At 36.6% G+C, this 20833-nt stretch overlaps 1 protein-coding gene across 1 annotated transcript in view; it reads left to right on the top strand.

Annotated features, from left to right (window-relative positions):
* The window catches only part of EYS (eyes shut homolog), an 871663-nt gene that overhangs the window by 361749 nt on the left and 489081 nt on the right, over window positions 1-20833 (top strand). The gene's annotated exons all lie outside the window — the stretch shown is intronic.

Here is a 20833-nt window from a genome sequence, read left to right on the forward strand (position 1 = left end):
GCTGGCGGAGCTTCAAAGAGCGCTGCCGTCGCCGAAGACAAGGAAACCGGAAGACCCTGTAAGACATGTGTAACTTGATCAGGGAGACTTTCATGTGACGTATGTAGTGCTCTCTGTCTTAATTGGCCTGACACAAAATCCACCAGCGGGAGTGTCTTTGGCTCCGAGGAAGAAGACAATATGGCGCTTTTTGAAAATCTTAAGTTATCTCCCTTATCTTGCTCAAGCATAGATATAGCATAGATATTGCCTGGGATAGCTGCTGTTCATAGAGTTTTATACGGTCACGATAGCTTTCATAGCCAGCTCATCCAGGGTGAGCTTAGAGCTTCAAGGAGAATAATGAATTGTTTCTCTCTCTGCGTGGGAGTAATTTTGCTCGGCAGTTTGCTTTGGCCTTGCACCGAGCGTTACAAATTCAGAAGTTTCTAGGAGGACTTTTTCAGAGCTTGGAAATTAAGAAGAAGATGTCACTGACCTCAGTTCCAGTACGTTATCTTCAAAAGCAATTTCTGTGTTATCTCCCTCCATTTCTGTTCCCATGGCTTCTTCTTGTTCCAGGCATGTGGCTTTAGCAAGGGGCTGGAAATCTGAAAACCTCCTTTCTGCCACCTTCTCAGCAAAATATATTTTGTATTTGTTTTTCTTCTGTTTCGGCATCTTAGCAAAGATAATTAGCGTACCTCAGTAGCTAAAAACTAATTGCCTATGCGCTCTTATCAGAAATAACAAAACAAGGAAAAAAGCCATAAATCAACCATCCTCTGCTACCAGATGTCAGGGCGTTGATTAATCCCATGTTTGGCTCTGGGACAAATCACCCTGGTTTAATTAGAGGAGATGGATCGTGGCTCCTCCTTGTTGCAATATTCTGAAAAGAAACGCAAAGAAAAGTTTCTAATAAAACTCATTTATTTGTTATAAAGAAAATAAAACACCTCACTAACTAAGAAAGATAATGGTTACATTTTGAAAGTAATTCGGGCCGGCTGCTTTTCAGCAGTCGACACCCCCGTGGCATGAGAACAAAGGAAAAAAAATGTGTGAAGCAAGTGAAGGAATGCGGACATGCATAGTAAAATACTGATAAGGAACTTGGCAAACTACAGTAAGTCTATTAGTCCAAAAATAATGAAGCTCAGCTGGGAAATAAAATAACGCAGTGACACTCTAAATAATCATTAAGAAGCTGAGTTCTCATTTAGAAATGTTGAATTGTCATTGTTTCTCCATTTGGAAGACTCCTTGACACATTTACTGAATTTATGGGAGTTACTTCCTGGCATGAGTTTTGCTCATCTGAAGGTAGTGGTCAATACTTAATTTGGTGCAACTTATTTCTATAAGGTGTGTGTGTGAGTGTATTGTAGAAATATAGAGAGATTCTCAGTCATCCAGGTCATGGTTGTCCCAAAGATGCTTTTTCAAAAGGCAACTGGACTCTCTTTGTTTTTCCTGGAAGATGTTTCGCTTCTCATCCATGAAACTTCTTCAGTTATTTGAATTGTCATATTTTATCATAGGAGTGAAATTGTTCTTTAGTCGGGAATGTTGTCATCCTTCTTATTCTCATCGACTGTCCCTTATTGGTGTGGGACTGTGTTATGCAAATGAAGCCCCTACACTGCTCTCTCTGTATATCAGCAGAGGTGTCTAATGAATTCCCTAGCCAACCATGTTGGTTAGGGAATTCTGGGAGTTAAAGTTCACATGTCTTAAAGTTGCCAAAATTGAACAGCCCTGCTGATATAAAGCTGGAAAGCAGTGGGACTATTTCTTATTGTTTGCTTACTTTCTGATGCTGCTGTGGAAATCCTTTCTGAGGGCTAACTGAAAAGTTAGTCACTGTAGCTTCTCTGAATAATTTAAACAGATCAATACATGGCAGATTTTGTTTGGCTTCCTTGGTCTTTCAATTTATTTTCATTTGCTTTCTTCTATAAAATGAAAGGCAAATAGATTCTTCTATTCAGCCCAAAGTTTAAAAATAATGCCATAGCTTCATTTTTTTGTGACGCTGTAAATGATCATGTCAACCCACAGTTCTGAATGCTTTTTATATTTGTTTACATTTTGCCGCTAATCAGTCGTAGTTCTTTTGATGCCAAAAATTTCATCACTAGAATGAAAGGATTCAAAGGTATTGCAAGAGCAAATCTTTCACTCCTCTCATTCTGTTGGTGTTGACAAGAAATTATCCTGCTGGCAGGGAAAGGTCATCGTGGACCACTTGACTGCACATGCAGAATAAGCCAGAAAGCAAAAAGCTTTGTGAGTTTTAAAAGCCTAACTTGAATTGTCTTATTTATTTAATTGGCTATCCATCACAAGTTGTTTGGTCTTCCGATGAAAAATTTATTTTCCAGTTCCTGTTTGGTACATAACTGGTTTCAAATGAATAATTCTTATTCTTTCTGTAAGATTGGATTTATAAAAATATTGCATCAGTCTTTTCTTGAATCAGATGCTGAAATATACTCAATACAATACTTGGCACCTATTTCTAGATGCTTCAAAGTGCAATCTTCTACAAGTCTTATTAAGTCTAATGGGACTGCCTTTTTGTATTATAAATACTCTAAGATTGTATTTCCCAGTACCTCAAAAGCACATCATAGAAGAGAGAACCCTAAAGCATTCTTCTGTTTTAATGAAACCAAAATAACTCTTTCTTAGATGTCAAACTGAGGAAGGATAGAAGTTCATTTAAAGCTTTTTTATGCCGTCAGTAATAAATGAGGGTGGTTTGTTTTACCACATGAAAAAGTTCTGCTGTTCTAGTGGTTTCGATATATTATAATAAAAGAGATTAGTTTATCTCTACCATGATGTCCAGAAGAAAGCCAGAAACAGCATTGAAAAAGGAGCAATATAGTTATCAAGGATTGAGGTGGAAAGGAATTATAAACAGATCTACATATGCATCATCAAGACATGCTGAGCGTAATCAAAATAAGAAGTCATAAATGATGAATAAGCTTGCCTTTGAGATATGTACATATTTATAAATATTACTTTAAATTCTGATGTTCAAAACAGAAGTGCCTTCTCCAAATCATCTAACACCATAGGTTCTCTGATATAGAAAATCTGACTGAATATCTACAGTACTGCCAGCTTTTTAAATATATGACAATCTTAATCTTCCACAAATAACTTTGTGGAAGATTAAGATTGGGAAGTCTCTTTCTGCAAGCTTCAGGCTCCCCTACTGTCCAGGACTGGCTTGCAAATTCTGTGTTGTCCAAGTACATCTGAGAAAGTGGAATTAATAGAATAGATCACCAATTCTGAGACACTTGGGACAGCTTAGTGGCAGACATTACTTTTATGGGTAGCTTGTCTTGCTGACAGCTCGATGGGGAGAAAATGAGAAGCATTGTAGTTGCTGTTTCTTTGCCTGACCACCCAGGAATTTTTTTCCCCTCCTTTCCTCAGTGGCAAAGCACTACGACTGGTTTGTTCTTTACCACAAAGCTTCTTGCTGGGTTACAATATATACTAAAATGTATACTAAAACTCAATAAAGTTTTTCCCCCCCAAAAAAACAACAACAATATATACTAAAATATTGGGATGTTTCACAATCTATTTTCCCTATTTGGTACTGGATGTATTGGAAACTGGACATCAGCGCAGTGAAATATCAAATTGTCTGATATAAAAAAACCCAAACAACACAGGATTATATTAGCATCTGAAGGATGGAAGGAATTTGACAAAAAAAGTAACTTGTGGCTTCAAATCCAAGCCAAACTAGATGACATAAATAATTATATTTTAAGAAATGTATCCAAGAACTTAAATCCGTAGGGACATTTTGTTTTTGAAATTCATTTAAAGAAAGTAGAGTTGCTAATGGGTCATCTGGTTTGGCACTAGATCAAAGTCATAAAGTCCATAATTGCATTCCATGCTTTTCTACGTATATGTCCTGATTATAATGCATTCCCATTTTCAAACAGCTCTGGTGTCCTTTTTCTTTTCTGAAATTTTATTCTTAATCAATTGGAAAAGAAATGACTTACCAGAAACTGTAAACATTACTCACTTCCTATTCCATGAGCTTTGAGTTCCAGTTAACAAGGAATAGTTAAATATCCTATCCTTTTTAGAATTTTAAATAATAAGTGAAAGATTAATTTTGAAGCTTGGTTCAGGTCATTAATCTGATTTGGAGAAAAAAACCAATTCTACGGTGCGTGTCAAACCCCACTGAAGGTCAAGGACATTGGAGATGCCATTCACAAAGAGAAATGTAAGGCATTACATTTAGGGAGGAAATACATATAAAACCATCCAAGATTATTTCATTCCATTTATTGTTTGGAAGCAGTTGGACCTGTATATGATCATTAAAAGTATGACATGATCGAGAAATGTGAAATAGCTACTAGAAGGGTTAACGCTGTTTTTTGGAAGAAAACATTCAGTCAAGAAGAATTGAAATCCTTATTCCCCTCCAATCTGCACTATGTATGATTCTGGGAACCACATTACCAGAAACATCTTGACATCTTTAGAAGGGACAATAATTCTGATACAGGAGCTTGAGAACATGCTCAAAGAAGAAAACTGACAAAAAATGGGATATTCAGTCTGAAGAAAAAAATAACTAGAGGAGAAAAAATAGTGGTGTTCAGGTACATAAAAAAGAACCATAGAAAATTATTTTTATTGAAATTAGTGTCAGAAATGATGTGTAAAATTTGTACCTATCTAGGTTTAATTTAAATATAAGGAAATATTTCTCAACAATAAGAACTGTCTAACAGTGGAACAATAGGTGCTGTGGAAGTTTTAAGTTCACGATCTCTGGATATTTTAAAGAAGATTCTGGATAGCCATCAGGATAGCCACATTGGTTGTCTTGGACTGGATGGCCATTATAGATCCTTCCAACTCCACAGTTCTATGACTCTATGAAGCCACAGAATCTAGTCTGGAAATAATCAGCTCAGATATCCAACACTACTGGTATTGTGGGAGTCCTGAATTGTTTTCAGAATGTCTCAGAAACTTCATGTGGATGGGTCACTTTGAATGTTGTGCACTGGGCTTTGTATATGATCCCAATATATGATCCCAAAAGTCATCTCTTCCAACTCACCTCATATCATCCCCAGGAGGTTAAGATGGCAATTAGAATGTCCATTAATTTATTGGAATATTCATCCAAATCTTCCATGACTATACAGTGTGTTAAAAATAGGAAATTGAAGTTACATTAATCTTAGAATATATTGTTTTGCTACAGTCAAATATAAGAATTATATAATACTTTGTGTGTTGAAAGTATTTATTATATAAGAAATGTATTTTTCATGCCATAAAATGTTTCATTTAAATGAAGTTCTCATTATTTGCATCTTTATTTTTATAGCTTCAGCCTGAGTTCCCTCAACCACCTGCATACATTAGGGAGCAATAGATAACTTCTAAGAGAAAGCTATACAAATATTTAAATATGCTTTTATAATTCTTGCGGCAAATATGCTTAATGTGTGCTCACCAAAGCAACCATTTCCTTTTCTCTTCCACCTGAATGAGCTTTTTAATATTATTATTACTTCACCCGAGTATCAAGGGCACCCATTTTGCTTTATTTTCAGATTTAAGTAGAAACATTAGCTTGAAAAATGTTTCGCCATGTCTGGAAAGTAAGTTGTTTAAAATGTTATGTTTGAATAGGGTTTCATATAAAACTACCGCTGTTGTGAGAAACTGTCAAAGAATGTGGCCCATGGGCATGAAGCAATATAGCGATTGTATAGTATGTCTCATTGAGTTTGAATAGGAAAATCACAATCTTTGCTAAAGATAGCCAACATTTGTGATCACATGTTGCTGTGCAGCACAGTGTGCAAAATGTGATGTACATTGTTGGCAGTTCTGTTGTTCTGGGAAGAAGTACAACAAATAGTTCGAAACTGGAAAGGAGGCGTGTTGGATGCACCCAATTTCATAGAATCCCAGAACTGGAAATGACCATTATGTATCACTGAGTCCAACCTCTGTTGCATGCAGGAATCCAAATGAAACTATCCCCCACAGATGGCTGTCCAGGATGCAGATTGTATCAGCTGCGATCGGAATAGAATATATATCAAACAAGCAAAGCAGTCAAGGGCAAATTTAGGTATCGGTTTCTGTCATGAATAGTGACATTTTAAGTTCATTGAGAAAGAAGCAGAGCAGGAAGATTTTATATGATATCTGAAGAAACAGACCTTAACATGACTCATTGACCATGATATTACACTAATCATGGGACTAACACTAGTTTGGGTTTCACAAGAAGAGCATTCATGCTTAGCAGTACCCAGCAGAGTTTGGATCTGAAGGCCAAGAAGTGATTTAGACCATCTGGTGACCAAATGTAGTATCTGCCTGTAATTCCTTAAAGCTGCTGCAGCTTTTTCTATGATTAGCCATCTTTCCTGGGAGAATGCCTTCTTTGATGTAAGGACTGGCAAATAGGTGCTGTGTTTACTTGCTCAAAAGCACTGTTGCCTTTAAATTCTACCCATTGGACAACCCTAATGTTCAGTCTGTCTTGGAGTCATTTCTACAGGAAGAGACATGTCTTTGAAGTTTGTTAAAGCAACGATCTTGCAATACTGTTATCGCTGTAGTTCTCTGACTACTGGAAATAGGGGCATTGGGGAAATGATTAGGAACGCATTAATTGCTTTAGATAAAAAGATACTTTGGTCTGGAGCCTGCAATAGACATCGTATTTGGATCACAACCAAAACAGAAGCTCACCAATTCATTTTCAGAAGATTTTTATTCCTCTTAAGTAAGTATTATGAAGGAATATGCACAGCTGACAAATATGTACACATGGGAAAAATGATAGATGATAGCTGTTTCAAAGAATATGAAAGCTGATCAATATTAAACAAATAATCCAAGCTCAAATAGATTTTGATCCCCCTCCTTTCTCCCATTGTTTTCCTTTCTTTGATAATGGATTTTAGGGCCCTGCTATCTATCTAATACCTAAATATTTTATAACTACACCCACTCTTTGCTTACAACAAAAATCAGGTGACAATAGACATACTTTCTTGCAGTTGGGACTGGAAAAAAATCCAAGGAACAAGAATCTTTTAGTTTTTATAAGAAGGTATAACACTTTGCATTTGCTCATTTTTTAATAATTCAGCCATTTTATCAGGGTTTTTTTTTTCCTGAAAGTCTTAGCTGGTGTTCTGGACCAAGTTTCCCGACTGGAATTGGGCCTTGAATTCAGGGCCAATGCCCACAAACTATAGGAAAACTAGAACCAGTGTAGTTGATTAGCTGGATAGATATCAAGGAATACATCAAGGATCTTTTATTTTGGTCATTTCATTTTATTTCTCCTCATTTCATTATTCATTCATTATTTGGTGTATTTCTTTTCAAGGGATAGTGTTATATCTCCTCCCATTTTTTAACTATTATTTACCTCTATGTTTGCTTGTTTACTTCTATGAATGTTAATAATAACTAGCTTTGCTGTATAAATCTAGGCCACCCATGAATTGATCGAGCTATTTTATTTCCCAAGCCCATAATTTGATGCATTTACTTTAAAAAAAAAATCCTGCTACTGTTTTTTTCCCTGTTTTTTTTATTTTATTTTATTTAAAGGGTTTGATTTTATGTCTATGTGGTTTTATAGACAAATTCTAAGATAATGGCATATTGGCAATTAAAATACCCTGAAAATATGAAAAATAATAGAGACAAAGGTTAGCGAATTAGAGAGCTAACAACAATCATAAAACTAAATTCCAAAAGTTAATGTATGAAAGTGTGTGTATGTAATGTGTGTGTATTTTACCATATAAAATAACAAAGAACAAAGATATTATCTTTATGTAATATGGACATGAAGATGCACAAAGAATATTTTAAAGTGACCTCTTTAAGCCAATGAGAAATGCTTTATAAATATAATACATAAAAGGTTCAGAAGCGAAAAAAGAGTAAGGTTTATATAAAAATGCAACCAATACAATTTTATCAAAGGCTTGGGGAAAGGTCACATAAGCAGAACATGGAAATACCAATTCAACAAATTTAAACATAGCTGTTCTTTAAATAGTCTACTTAGAAAGAGCAACGAAAAGCACTTTTCAATTAAACAAGAAAGGTACCAAAATGGGCTTCCAAAAAACTATCTTCTAAATTGGTGATTAATCAGTTTACTCCACTAATGAGTAAGTTGAGATTGCCAGATCACATGATATGTTGAAATTTCATACACTTTAATTACTTTTTAAAAAATAGAGTGTTTGGGGTGCTTCCTGACATTTCCTATTTGTGACTTGTAAGAATGAAGAATTACAACATTTGTACTGATTATTTGTTTATGTTCAAATTAACTACTCAGTGCAGGCAATGTTGTGCATAAATTTACTGGTATTTCAGCGACAAAAAGGATGCAAGAAGTGATGAGCAATGCCCAAATCAAGGTAGAATCTTCTCCACTTAGACCAGGGCTGTCAAACTCCTGGCCCCCGGACCAGATGTATCATGCACTGGCCACGCCCATACCTGGTTTAGCAAAGGAGGCAAAAGTCCCGATACATCACATGATGCCATGGCGACAATGTGAGTTTGACACCCCTGGCTTAGACTATTACTATGAACCACTTCAGGCTTTCTTGATGCTGTCTGGATATTTGCATTAATTAGATACATATATCCCAAAATCTTTTTTTTCCATACAACAATATTTTCTTCCTTCCTGCCTGCCTCCCTGCCTCCCTTCCTTCCCACTGTCCTTCTCCATTGCAAAAATGGACATAACTAAAAGCCTACTAAAATTTTCACACCCAAATTTTCAGTTGGCTGAGACATTGCTTTCCACACAACTAGAAATAGAGCTGGCCATGAAGGATAGCTGGGTTGCCAGGGAACAGCCAGATGCTGATAGTAAGACGTGTTCCAGAGCTTAGCATCTGGGTCCAGTAAGCACTATACAGATTCTCCATCTGTAGCCAAAGCTGTTCATTGCTGCTAGGGAAGGCATAGTCAAACATAGTAAGGCAACAACAGCTAAAGCAGTGCCAAAGCAACAGAAGGCAGAGTGAACTCAGCATTGAAATTAACATTTATATTCCAATTTATTTTTCACTTCTGTGGTAATGTAAAAAATCTAGTTATTTAGGGCCAAATATGTTTTAGGCTGATTGATTTGCTAGGAGACGACCATTATATAGGCCATTTCTTATGCAAAGTTGCAGTGACATTTCACTTGTTCTTTTCGAGCCAACTTTTTAGAATAAGGATTATTTGGGGGTTTAGTCGAATTTAAAACATTAGGGAAAAGACCAAAATGTAATGTGAAATCTTTAAAAGTTCCAATAAAACACTAGGAGGCATTAGGAAGTTAGCAGATATATTAAAATGTAGCATATTTGTTCAATGAATGGAAGAAGTAGTGGGTTCAGATCAGGGGTGAAATCCAAATTTTTTCCCTACCGGTCCTGTGGGCATGGCTTGGTAGGTGTGGCATGGGAAGGATATTGCAAAATCTCCATTCCTATCCCACTCCAGGGGAAGGATACTGCAAAATCTCCATTCCCTCCCCTCCTGGGTGAAGGATATTGCAAAATCTCCATTCTCACCCCACTCTGGGGTCAGGCAGAGGTTGCATTTGCTGGTTCTCTGAATTACTCAAAATTTCTGCTACCGGTTCTCCAGAACCTGTTAGAACCTGCTGGATTTCACCCCTGGCTCAGATTCATTCTGTGAATGAAATCTCCTTTGTTCATGGCATCATCATCTTCCTAGCATTTTTCCCCCAAGAGCAGGGTCCACTTTTTGGATCATCATCTTGTATGATCAAGGGCAGCATCTGGATCATACTTGCCTTTTGACAGAGATGGTTATAGATCCATGGGTTGTGACAAAAAATACCCTGACCAACCAGTTTGTCACCTGGGCCTGACATCTGTTTGACCTGTCTTCAGCTCAGCGCCATCCTTGTGGGTGGGCAATATCCAGGTGTACCACTAGGAGGAGCAACCTCACTCCTTTATTCATGACATGATTACATTGAATAATTGAATCCCATTCATAATGGTTAATGCTGAAGGGGAAAAAAGAGGTTTTATAAAAATCAGTGAATTTAGCCTTACTGGAGTCCTTTTGGGCTTTATAGACTAGGCCTAGTAAACATATTAAACATAGTAAACCTATATGCGGGTCAAGAAGCAACAGTGAGAACTGGACACGGAACCACTGATTGGTTCAAAATTGGGAAACGAGTCCAGCAAGGCTGTATACTGTCACCCTGCCTATTTAACTTATATGCAGAGCACATCATGAGAAAGGTGGGGCTAGATGAATCAAAAGTTGGAATTAAGACTGCCGGGAGAAATATCAACAACCTCAGATATGCAGATAATACCACTGTAATGGCAGAAAGCGAAGAGGAACTAAAGAGCCTCTTGATGCGGGTGAAGAAGGAGAGTGCAAAAGTTGGCTTGAAACTCAACATTAAGAAAACTAAGATCATAGCATCCAGCCCTCTCAATTCCTGGCAAATAGATGGGGAAGAAATGGAGGTAGTGACAGATTTTATTTTCCTGGGTTCCAAGATCACCGCAGATCCTCAGATGAGGACTGCAGCCAAGAAATTAAAAGATGCTTGCTCCTGGGGAGGAAATCTATGGCAAATCTAGTTAGCTTACTAAAAAGCAGAGACATCACCCTGCCAACAAAATTGCATATAGTCAAAGCTATGGTTTTCCCAGTTGCAATGTATGGCTGTGAAAGTTGGACCATAAGAAAGGCTGAGCACCAAAGAATTGAGGCCTTTGAACTATGGTGCTGGAGAAGACTCCTGCAAGTCCCTTGGACTGCAAGGTGATCAAACCAGTCAATCCTAGAGGAGATCAACCCTGACTGCTCTTTAGAAGGCCAGATCCTGAAGATGAAACTCAAATACTTTGGCCACCTAATGAGAAGGAAGGACTCACTGGAGAAGAGCCTAATTCTGGGAACAACTGAGGGCAAAAGAAGAACGGGAAGGCAGAGAATAAGGTGGCTGGATGGAGTCACTGAAGCAGTAGGCGTGAGCTTAAATGGACTCCAGAGAATGGTAGAGACAGGAAGGCCTGGAGGAACGTTGTCCATGCGGTCACGACGGGTCGGACATGACTTTGCAACTAACAACAACAAAAGTAAACATACGTCTTCCATATAGAGGTATTCTTTCCTCAATGTTGTCTACAGTACCATCCACTCTCAATATCTGTGCATATGGCTGGTGTAAACATCTGTAATTCGGCATCCTTGTTTCCATACAACCTTAAAGGTGGAATTGATGGCCATTGAGGAGTCAAGTGGAAAAAAACCAGGACAATACCATCACAGATTTATTCAGAGAAACTAATGCAGTACTAACAGAAGTCTTTGATATTTTCAAACCAATAAGAACGTCTACACTATTGAGAACATGTGAGGAGTCCTAATTAACAAGTGCATATGACCAGTCACCAAACACCCTTTCTCATAAACTCTGTTGATAAGGTTAAAACAAAAGTAATGTGGCCCCCAAATCCCAATTCCAGAGCAGAATTAGAATGCCTTCATTCTCATTCTGAATCTCAGCTTCATTCCACCTTACTCTATTCCTTTTTTAAAAAAAAACAACAAACCTGCAGCTTGGTTTTCCTGATTTATCAGGTCAACTCCAGGACTTTCCTAGTTGCCTTCCAGCCTGCATGAACTAACTAACCAATTAACTGTCAGTTTCCCCTTCAGTTGACAGCCATCTTTATTTCTGAAGTGTCTCTGAATCTAGAGCCTCACTTCAAAGAATTCTTGGCCAGACATTTTAAAAAAATGGGCATTTTGTGATAGAGTGACTGCATATTCCATGTTGTTCCTTCCAGATGCTAACTCATCATTTATACATTCACATGGTTTTCAAACTAGTCAGCCAGGTAATAGAAAAGGCCATCAGTAAAATTCTGTTCACTAGAGGCAAAATTAAGGAATATGAAGACAATTTATTTGATCAGGGTTAAAATAAGAATTGAATTTGTAAAATTCTGGACATTCCATTATGGACCTTTGGCAAATACTTGGACAGAAATGACAATAATTGGATTAGATAAAACTTGGGGGTGGGATGTAATGGGAAAAAGTGAATTGTGCACCTAACAGTATTGGGAGTGACAAATTATTCATTTGCTTTGAACTTGTTGCACAAAAAATTGGGGGTCATTTTTTAAAATATTACTTTGTCTATTTTTTTTGTTTTCTTATTTTCCTTTTTTCTTTCCACCTTGTATTTCCTTTCTATTCTGTTATTTTCTTTGTTTCTGACTTTATCTTTTAGTATTGCAAATTTTTTCAACAAAAAATATTTTTTTAAAAAGAAAATTCTCTTTCTTAAAAACAAAAATCTTGTGTGACATTTTATTTTGATAGAAATAACTATGTCTCTTGTTTCTTCTATCTAATGAATAGTGACAGATTTAGTATGCTAACATATTTTGCATACTACTATTAATTTCTCTGTGAGTAGCATCCAAATTCTTTTCATATAGTCAACAGTTACTATTTGGATAATGTAGAAAATACACAAGCAATAGTACATTAATGAATAGTGCACTAATTCATTATTTTTGCAAGATTTTAGATCTACATACTTATCTCTAATGAGACAAGGTCAGACCAGTGGTGGGTTGCTACCAGTTCAGGCGAACCAGTAGCGGCGACAGGAGGCTCTGCCCGGACATCTCTACGCCTGCATAGAAGCATTGTGTGTGAGTGGACCCACGAGTGAACCGGTAGTGACGTGATTTGAATCCCACTACTGGGTCAGACTTATGAGTTAGAAAAGTAGGTGAAAGTATATATTACATCACAGTGAAGTCTAGGTTTATCTGTATTTCTCTCTATTTGGATTTCTTTTTCAAAACAAGAACATAAACAAAGAAACAAAATCCCCAATGATCTACTTTGAGACCATAGTACAGAGCAACAGAATACTATAAAAATGGCCTTCTTGTTTATTGATGCTGTTATCTGACCTATAAGAAATACATAAATGTGCAGATATAGTATTACCTTGACCATGTGTGTACTAGTAATAATAGCTCATCAGCTACTTACTCGAAGAGATACTGGGACGGGCAGTATGCATATCATAAAACTCATGGGATAAAGTCTTTATCTTTTGAGTGCTAGCAAATGCCAAAAGACCATCTATGCAAATATATTAATCGGTTTGATAATTTGCTTCATTGCATCCAACATATAAGATACTTGGTTGGGTACATCATTTCTTTATGTAGGAAAAATTGCAATTACAAGCAAAAAATGTACAAGAAGAAAATTGGTGACCTCATTATTTTTAATCTAACCCCTTTGTAATGCATCTCATTTTAGATGAGTCATAACAAAATCAATTTTGTTTGTTCTTTTGCCCTTTGTTCAATGGTTTTCAGAAAGCATTGTGACGTCTTTAGAGAACTCCTAATAAAGTATGATCTTCAAACAAACAAATATAAAATGGTGTGAGCACTTTGCAGTGGCTCATTAGAAAAGAAAGGAAAACTCATCCATCAGTGTTTGGTACAGATGAGATATTTCATGCATGGCCAATGTCTATGCCAAACACAAAGAAGCAGAATTTTGACGACATTACCGGAATTGCCACTAGCATTAAATCCTATTGAACCATGGAAAATGAATAATAAGCAATTTCATGTAAACGTGTCATATGCAGAACTATAGTAAAAGCTATATTTAGCTATTAACAAAAGGCCATTAATAAAAACTAAAGAATATATTTCTGGAAACAGGCATTGGACCTTGTCTTTGATGCAATTAGTTTTGGACTTAAAGTGTAATGCAAGCACTTATTATAACTAATTAATTTTACCATTCCTTACCACAACCGAGTCTTCCTGGCTGTTCATTTAGCCAACTTTGTACAATCAGGTTTGTTTGTTGTTTGTTTGTGTGTTTGTCTATGATGTTGGCTCATTTGGGGCAATGTGACAGAACCCCTATTTCCGACTATATTTGTGCTGGATCCCAGTGCTTCAAACATTGTAGTCCAGAATTAAAGCAGCATATCCATAGCTTTCCAATACTTACAATATAACATCCAGCTGTCTCCATAATTTAGCAAGCTATGGGACACTACTACTACTATTCTATGAACAGTGGAGGTACTGCAGATTTCCATCATTTGGAAACAAGGAATTTGACAAATGTATTTTTGAATGAACGGGGAGAACACATCCAACATTAACACCATAACCATCAATGTTTAATAGATTATTAGGTTATGATTATACCATTCTATAACATCCATCTGAATTATGCTTTTTTTTAAAAAAAAAAAAACCAGTAACAACAATAAATGGCTGTCCCATTGTTGACAGGTTTCCTAGTAACTAATCTTAAACCTGAATGTAAAAGAACATTGTCATGAAAAGGAACTTTCCATTTAGCTGAGGTGTTTTTTTTTTTAAATGCAATGTAAGTCAAATGGTTGATGAAATGTTTGAAGATGGATTTTTTCATATAGTAAACAGGTTGGTAACAATATTTTCTTGAGTATACTAAACGTGTGTTGGAAAAGGCATGTCCAATCCATGGTTAACATCTACTCCAGTCGTGGGTTGCCCCCAGTTCGGACCGGTTCGCAAGAACCAGTAGTAAAACCGGCGGGAGGCTCTGCCCACCGACCCAGACATCACGGACCCCAATGCGAACCAGTAGTAAGGGTAAGGGTAAGTAGAACCCACCCCTGATCTACTCCATTATAACTTGCTAGCCATATTACCAGCTTTTTTATCTGAAAATACATAAAGGAGGAGAGAATCTAGAAGAAGTCAGATTTCTTGGAATAGTTAAGTCATCAACAGTTTTTTAATTAAAAAAAGAAAAGAAACAAAAGATGAGGATGACACCACTGCACATGGACTTAAAGAAATAGGAGGGGAAAAAAGGATATGTCCTTACAGTTTTACTCTACTCTCGCAGTTCCCAGCCAACATGCCTGAAATTGAATGTTTATGCTTCTGAAGGACATCCAGGTATGAGGAGACTGCTATATGCAGGAATAACAATAGGTTCTCTGTCACCGTCTAATCTAGTACATTAGGCCTAACAATACAAATGAATGACCATTTTGTTGAAGGTTGGAAACTAATAGGCTCTCTCTAATATTGATTTAGTACAAGTAGTTATTCCTTCTATAAATATTCCTAATTTATGACTGAAAGAAAAGATTGTTCTCCATGGCTTCTGAAGGCAGGGCTACAGTAGATAAAAATTGCAAAGGAGTATTAATAGTGATAGCTATTCAGCAATGGAACAGACTGCTTCAAGACATGCTGAGTTATTCTCTTGAGAGATTTAAGCAAAGGCTTGACAGGCTTTATGAATAGGGCAACATGCACTGTGTATTCTGCACTGAACCAAGGGCTGGACTAAACCTGCTTCACAAAATTGACACTGTCCAGATGTGTTGCTGGTTAGTAATTATGAACGTCAAAAAATTTCCCTCTTTTCCATTAGCTAAAAAAAAAAACCCCATGTCTTTGAAGTTCTATTTTGACAAATGTCTCAACTAGGCAAAAATATGAATAATTGTAAATGAATGCTTGAGACCTTATAGGCAAATCTGATATTGTTATCAAGTAACCCTAAATCCGTTTGAATCCAATCCTATGAACTTTTCTACTTAAATTAATGACTGGGTAGAGTTATAAACTCCTATGGAAGTGCACCACCACAGATCATTATAATACTAACCTTGTTGGTTTATATTCATAGGAAGAAGTTGTTATTCAGTTGTAAAATAAAAAGGATTTGTTAACTTTCTAATATAGTAATTGAGTTATGGATATGCTGGTATCATCCCCTCCATATTTTCTGTCTCAGTATTGATCGGGCACTGACTATCTGAAGGACTACTTCTCTCATTTTAAACTGCTTGATTACTGCTTGCTCTTGGGGAGGAAAGCTATGTCAAATCTAGACAGCATACTAAAAAGCAGAGAGATCACCCTGCCAACAAAAGTGTGTATAGTCAAGGCTATGGTTTTCCCAGTTGCAATGTATGGCTGTGAAAGTTGGACCATAAGGAAGGCTGAGTGCAAAAGAATTGAAGCCTTTGAATTATGGTGCTGTAGAAGACTCCTGCAAGTCCCTTGGACTGCAAGGTGATCAAATTGGTCAGTCCTAGAGGAGATCAACCCTGACTGCTCTTTAGAAGGCCAGATCCTGAAGATGAAAGTCAAATTCTTTGCCTACCTAATGAGAAGGAAGGACTCACTGGAGAAGAGCCTAATGCTGGGAAAGATTGAGGGCAAAAGAAGAATGGGACGGCAGAGAATGTGATGGCTGCATGGAGTCACTGAAGCAGTAGGTGTGAGCTTAAATGGACTCCAGAGGATAGTAGAGGACAGGAAGGCCTGGAGGAATGTTGTCCATGGGGTTGCGATGGGTTGGACATGATTTCGCAACTAACAACAACAACTTCTCTCATTTTAAACCTGCTTGATTACTTAGCTCAGGAGCTTTTTGGAAGATTCCTCTGCTGGCATAAACTCAACTCTTTAGTCTCCCCTAAAGGGAGTAGCCCCAGACTATAAAGAGCCCTCAATAGGGAGATACATATGTTTCCCTCATTATCTATATTTAGGAATGTGGGAAACCCTCTTCACTTTCACCAAGTTTTAAATGGTTAATTGGAAGAATTTTCCATTTTTAAAATATTGGTTTTCAAATTTGCCTTGCTTTTAATTTTACTTTTTTATTCTTATGCTATATAATTTGAGTTTTCGATATCCTCAAGGTTCCTTGAGTAATGTGTAAACAGTGACATATATAATAATATATAATTAAACAATCAATAAAGAAATCGTAGTGATAGGTATTCCTAGTCAAAAGGAAATACTCTTTCTGGTGGGACTACTGCTTTTTAAAGAGATAATATCAAAATAGATGGTCAATGATGTATTTATCTAATTTCAATGTTTATATAGGGAATGTCAGAACTGGGCTTCTCTTTGTTACTGATTTAACTGGGATCTGCCTTGTGTCATAAATCCATTTCTCAGTGTCTTGCACTTTGGACGGAGAGAGAATAGATTTTTACCTTTTAGATGGCATTTGAAGAATGATGCCATATTCCCTTAGTTGTCTCTCCATCAAGACCAAGCATAATTGATTCCTTCAATTTTTCTTCAGAAGGCATAGTTTCTAGTCCCTTGGTCATCCTTGTTACCTTTCGCTACCGTTCTGTCCTCACTATACGTTAGTCTGTGTGCAGCTTGACATGCAGCTAAACCCACCTATCCTCCAATAAAACAGACCGTGTGCGCAGATCTGGATGCTTTATTGAAAGAACAGGATATGGTGAAACTGGGAAAAATAGGAATACATACAATGAGAACCAAATACAAGATAGGCAGTATTGAATTACTGCTGAACATAACAATTAATAAATACAAGTAATTTAAATCTCACCAGTGATGCTCTGTGTGTGGGATGTGTGTTTGTCCTTGGATTACCACGTGTCACAGATTAAGATGGATTCTTCTTTGTGCTTCTGCCTTCTCCAAATGCTAAAGGAAATGGAAACTGGCTTCCCAGCGTGCACTTGTTTTGAGAGTGCAGGCTGATGGGTAAAGAGGTTGGGTCAGCTTCAAACAATATAATTGATAATTGTCTCTCTGGCCACTAGACAGGGCTAGAGAGCAACAACAGTATATAAAAGTTATATGCTGGGCATGACATCTACATTTCTTCAATTTCCTCTGCATCTTTCTTTAAAGTGTACCAACAAGCACACCTTGACTGAGACATTCAGTGGTACTCAGATGGTGCTCTTCTTCATCATACTGGAAAGAGCTATGAAGGGAGGTGCATTAAGATTCAGGTCTGGGTCCTCTCCTTATCAATAATAGCATTAATTATTTGAATGAAGAGGTGGTGGGCAGGCTTATTCATTTGCTGAAGATGCAAAATTGGAGTGATAGCATACTGTAGGTCCTAGAATAAATCTCAGTCTATTCTGGAAGTGACCTGATCAAAATATCAGGTATACAGGCAACAAGAATATCCTTAGAGCCTGTTCTGGCATTTTTTATATGCAGAGGAGAAGAAATGCTGATAGTCTAACTAGAATCATGGCCATTTTCTAACACCTCTCTTAAGTCACTTTTTTTTTTCCAATGCAATGGTGCTGTTGATTGAGGCAAGCATATATTGACTAGAAGGTCTCAGAGATGAGGTCTACTCATGGTGATTCCATGGATTTAACCAGATAGTTTTCTTGGCAACAATCCAGGAGTATTTTTCTCTTGCTTTTTAATACAATGTTTTCTCAACTTCTCAAACTACTTCCTGGTAATCTCCCTAATTTAGTACTTACCAGGGCCAACCTTGCCAACTCTTGCCAACTTTGCCAACACTTAAAGACTAACTATAAGTGTTACTACCTAATTGACTTAAAGATAAAAGTCTATGACTGCTGGAAAAGGTTATATGAGACATATGCACATGCCAATTCTCTTATTGTTCCCATTAACATACTAACTGGATGCAGTGCTCCTTAGTTTGAAATCCAGACCAGCATTTCTTTCTGTACAAAACTATGATAATGGCTATTTAGAAATATTCTGATTTCCTCTTATTTTTTTCTACTTTGCTACATGAAGAAAATTGTGATTCTATACCTAATTCGGCGTCTTCCCTATGAGATCTTCTTACAAACATTTTCTTCCTTCTGAAAAATAGTAGAATTCCCTGCTTTTTTTTTTCTTTTGGTATTATAGGGTCTTCTCATTTCTCTTCCCTCTTTCTTCTTCAAAGTTTTGAATCTACTTTTTTTCATTCATCTTTTTGACTGCTCTTAAAATATTTTCCAATTGTCATTAACATTACAGCAATCTTTAAAGAGCCTAGCTTGATTTTAAAATGCAGCTTCATAGATTTCCAGACAAGGATTTTTCATTTACAATGTCATGAATTAGACAAATGACCTAATTCATCAATGAGCTTCACAAGCTATAGAAGAAAAATATTATTGAATTCAGGCCACAATGTCAGATACATAAAACCATCTCCCCTTGAACACCTTTTCGTTTTTTCAATTTTTGTCATCGTGCATATAAAATTTATACCTGTGCATATATTCTATCCATCCACCCATTCATCATATTTCTATGATACCAAATTACAGTCTCCTGCATGCTTTGCCCTTATTTGTTTCCCTGAAATTTAAATCACATTATTTCATTAAACACTTCCAGAAACATTTTGTTACTATTGAAATTACTAACAGGTGATAATCAATGGGTACTGTGGGATCCTTAGTGTAGTCTCTGAGCTTGGTTGCTTTCTTGCAGATGTTACATTACCAAACTAGATAACACCATCACTGATGGTTGTGCACTGATGAGGTTATCTATTTGGGTAATGAAATGTCTGCAAGAAAACAACCAAGCTCAAAGAGCATTAAGGATCCCACAGTTCAACCCCGAGTTACAAATATTCTCTTCTAATGGGTGATGTGAAGATTTCTGTTTTTTATGATTTGGGCTACAAGTCAATTGAGGATCAATCAGAGCTGAAGTGATCTGAATTAGTTTCCAGATGTATTTCCAGAGTGGACAATATGAATAATTAAGGCTTATAAGCAACTATTGGGATTTGTTACTAGTTAATAGGCACAAAAACTCCATTTGTAAACCATGTTGCAGGTAAGTTCTATCCATACAGATGTTATCTTGGTCTCTTATAAGTCTTGATTTGAAGAGAGGGAATATCATGTGTTAACTTAAAAAAATATATATTCTTAGCCTATAAATGTTTTTATATTTATTTGGGAGTACGCAACATTGTAATTCAGTTAGACTGGATATATATTGAAACAAATGAACATGATTACCTATCTGAAATTTGTCTTGATTACAGTGAAATTACTTTTCAGATATTAGGAGAATCTGCACTTAGGTTCTGGTCCAGAAACCTGACCAGTGACTAAAATGTATAAATCAATTCCACAGCAATTTAGGGTAGATTTTAAAATTTCTTACTTTTGAAATATAATCATTTGGATTCCGTTGTTTAAATAGTGATGAAAGGAATAACAAATATCTATATGACCTAATATAATATATTAGAATCAAAATGTGCTTCTGTTTCTATTCCCTCTGCTTGACACATACACTTGGGTATCTTGTTATACAATGCACAGCGTATTAAGCATGCCCCTACAGTACTTATTGCTTTACAGAAAAGAATATGACTGGGGAAGCTATGATAAGAAATTCATAAAAAGAGGAAAATGAATCCTAAGAAATTAGACAAGAACAGGCAAAAGAGGGCTGAACCAATTAAATTGGAAGGAACTTATTAAACTGGAAAGAACAAAAAAAATCCATAAATCTTCTAAGACTTCCTTAGAAGACTACAGACGCAAAGGAAGATATTTCCACTGTTATGATAATAATAGTCTCTTTCCTTTTTTCCCCCTCCCGCACTATCTCTCCCTCTCTCCCTCCCTCTCCCTCCCTCCCTCCCTCCCCAGCTTAATCCTGTCAAATGCCTTTCTGCATAGATAGGGTCAATACACTCTTTTATCTTGAGCTTTGCAAAGAAAGTGAGACACTGAAAATACCTTGTTTGGAATTTTTTCTTATTTTTAAGAAAATATTTCTTTAAATGTGTTTCAAAAAGGATTTTTCCATATGGATTGTAGAACTTGAAAATATATAATAGACGGGTTTAAAAGGCAAATTAAAAAAGAATACAAGTGGGTAATTGTGCCTTTGGAATATGGCAAACACAA

The sequence above is a fragment of the Pituophis catenifer genome, unplaced genomic scaffold (genome assembly GCF_029215685.1).
Source record: "Pituophis catenifer annectens isolate HBS135680 unplaced genomic scaffold, rPitCat1.0.hap2 SCAF_1, whole genome shotgun sequence".
Taxonomy (NCBI): domain Eukaryota; kingdom Metazoa; phylum Chordata; class Lepidosauria; order Squamata; family Colubridae; genus Pituophis; species Pituophis catenifer.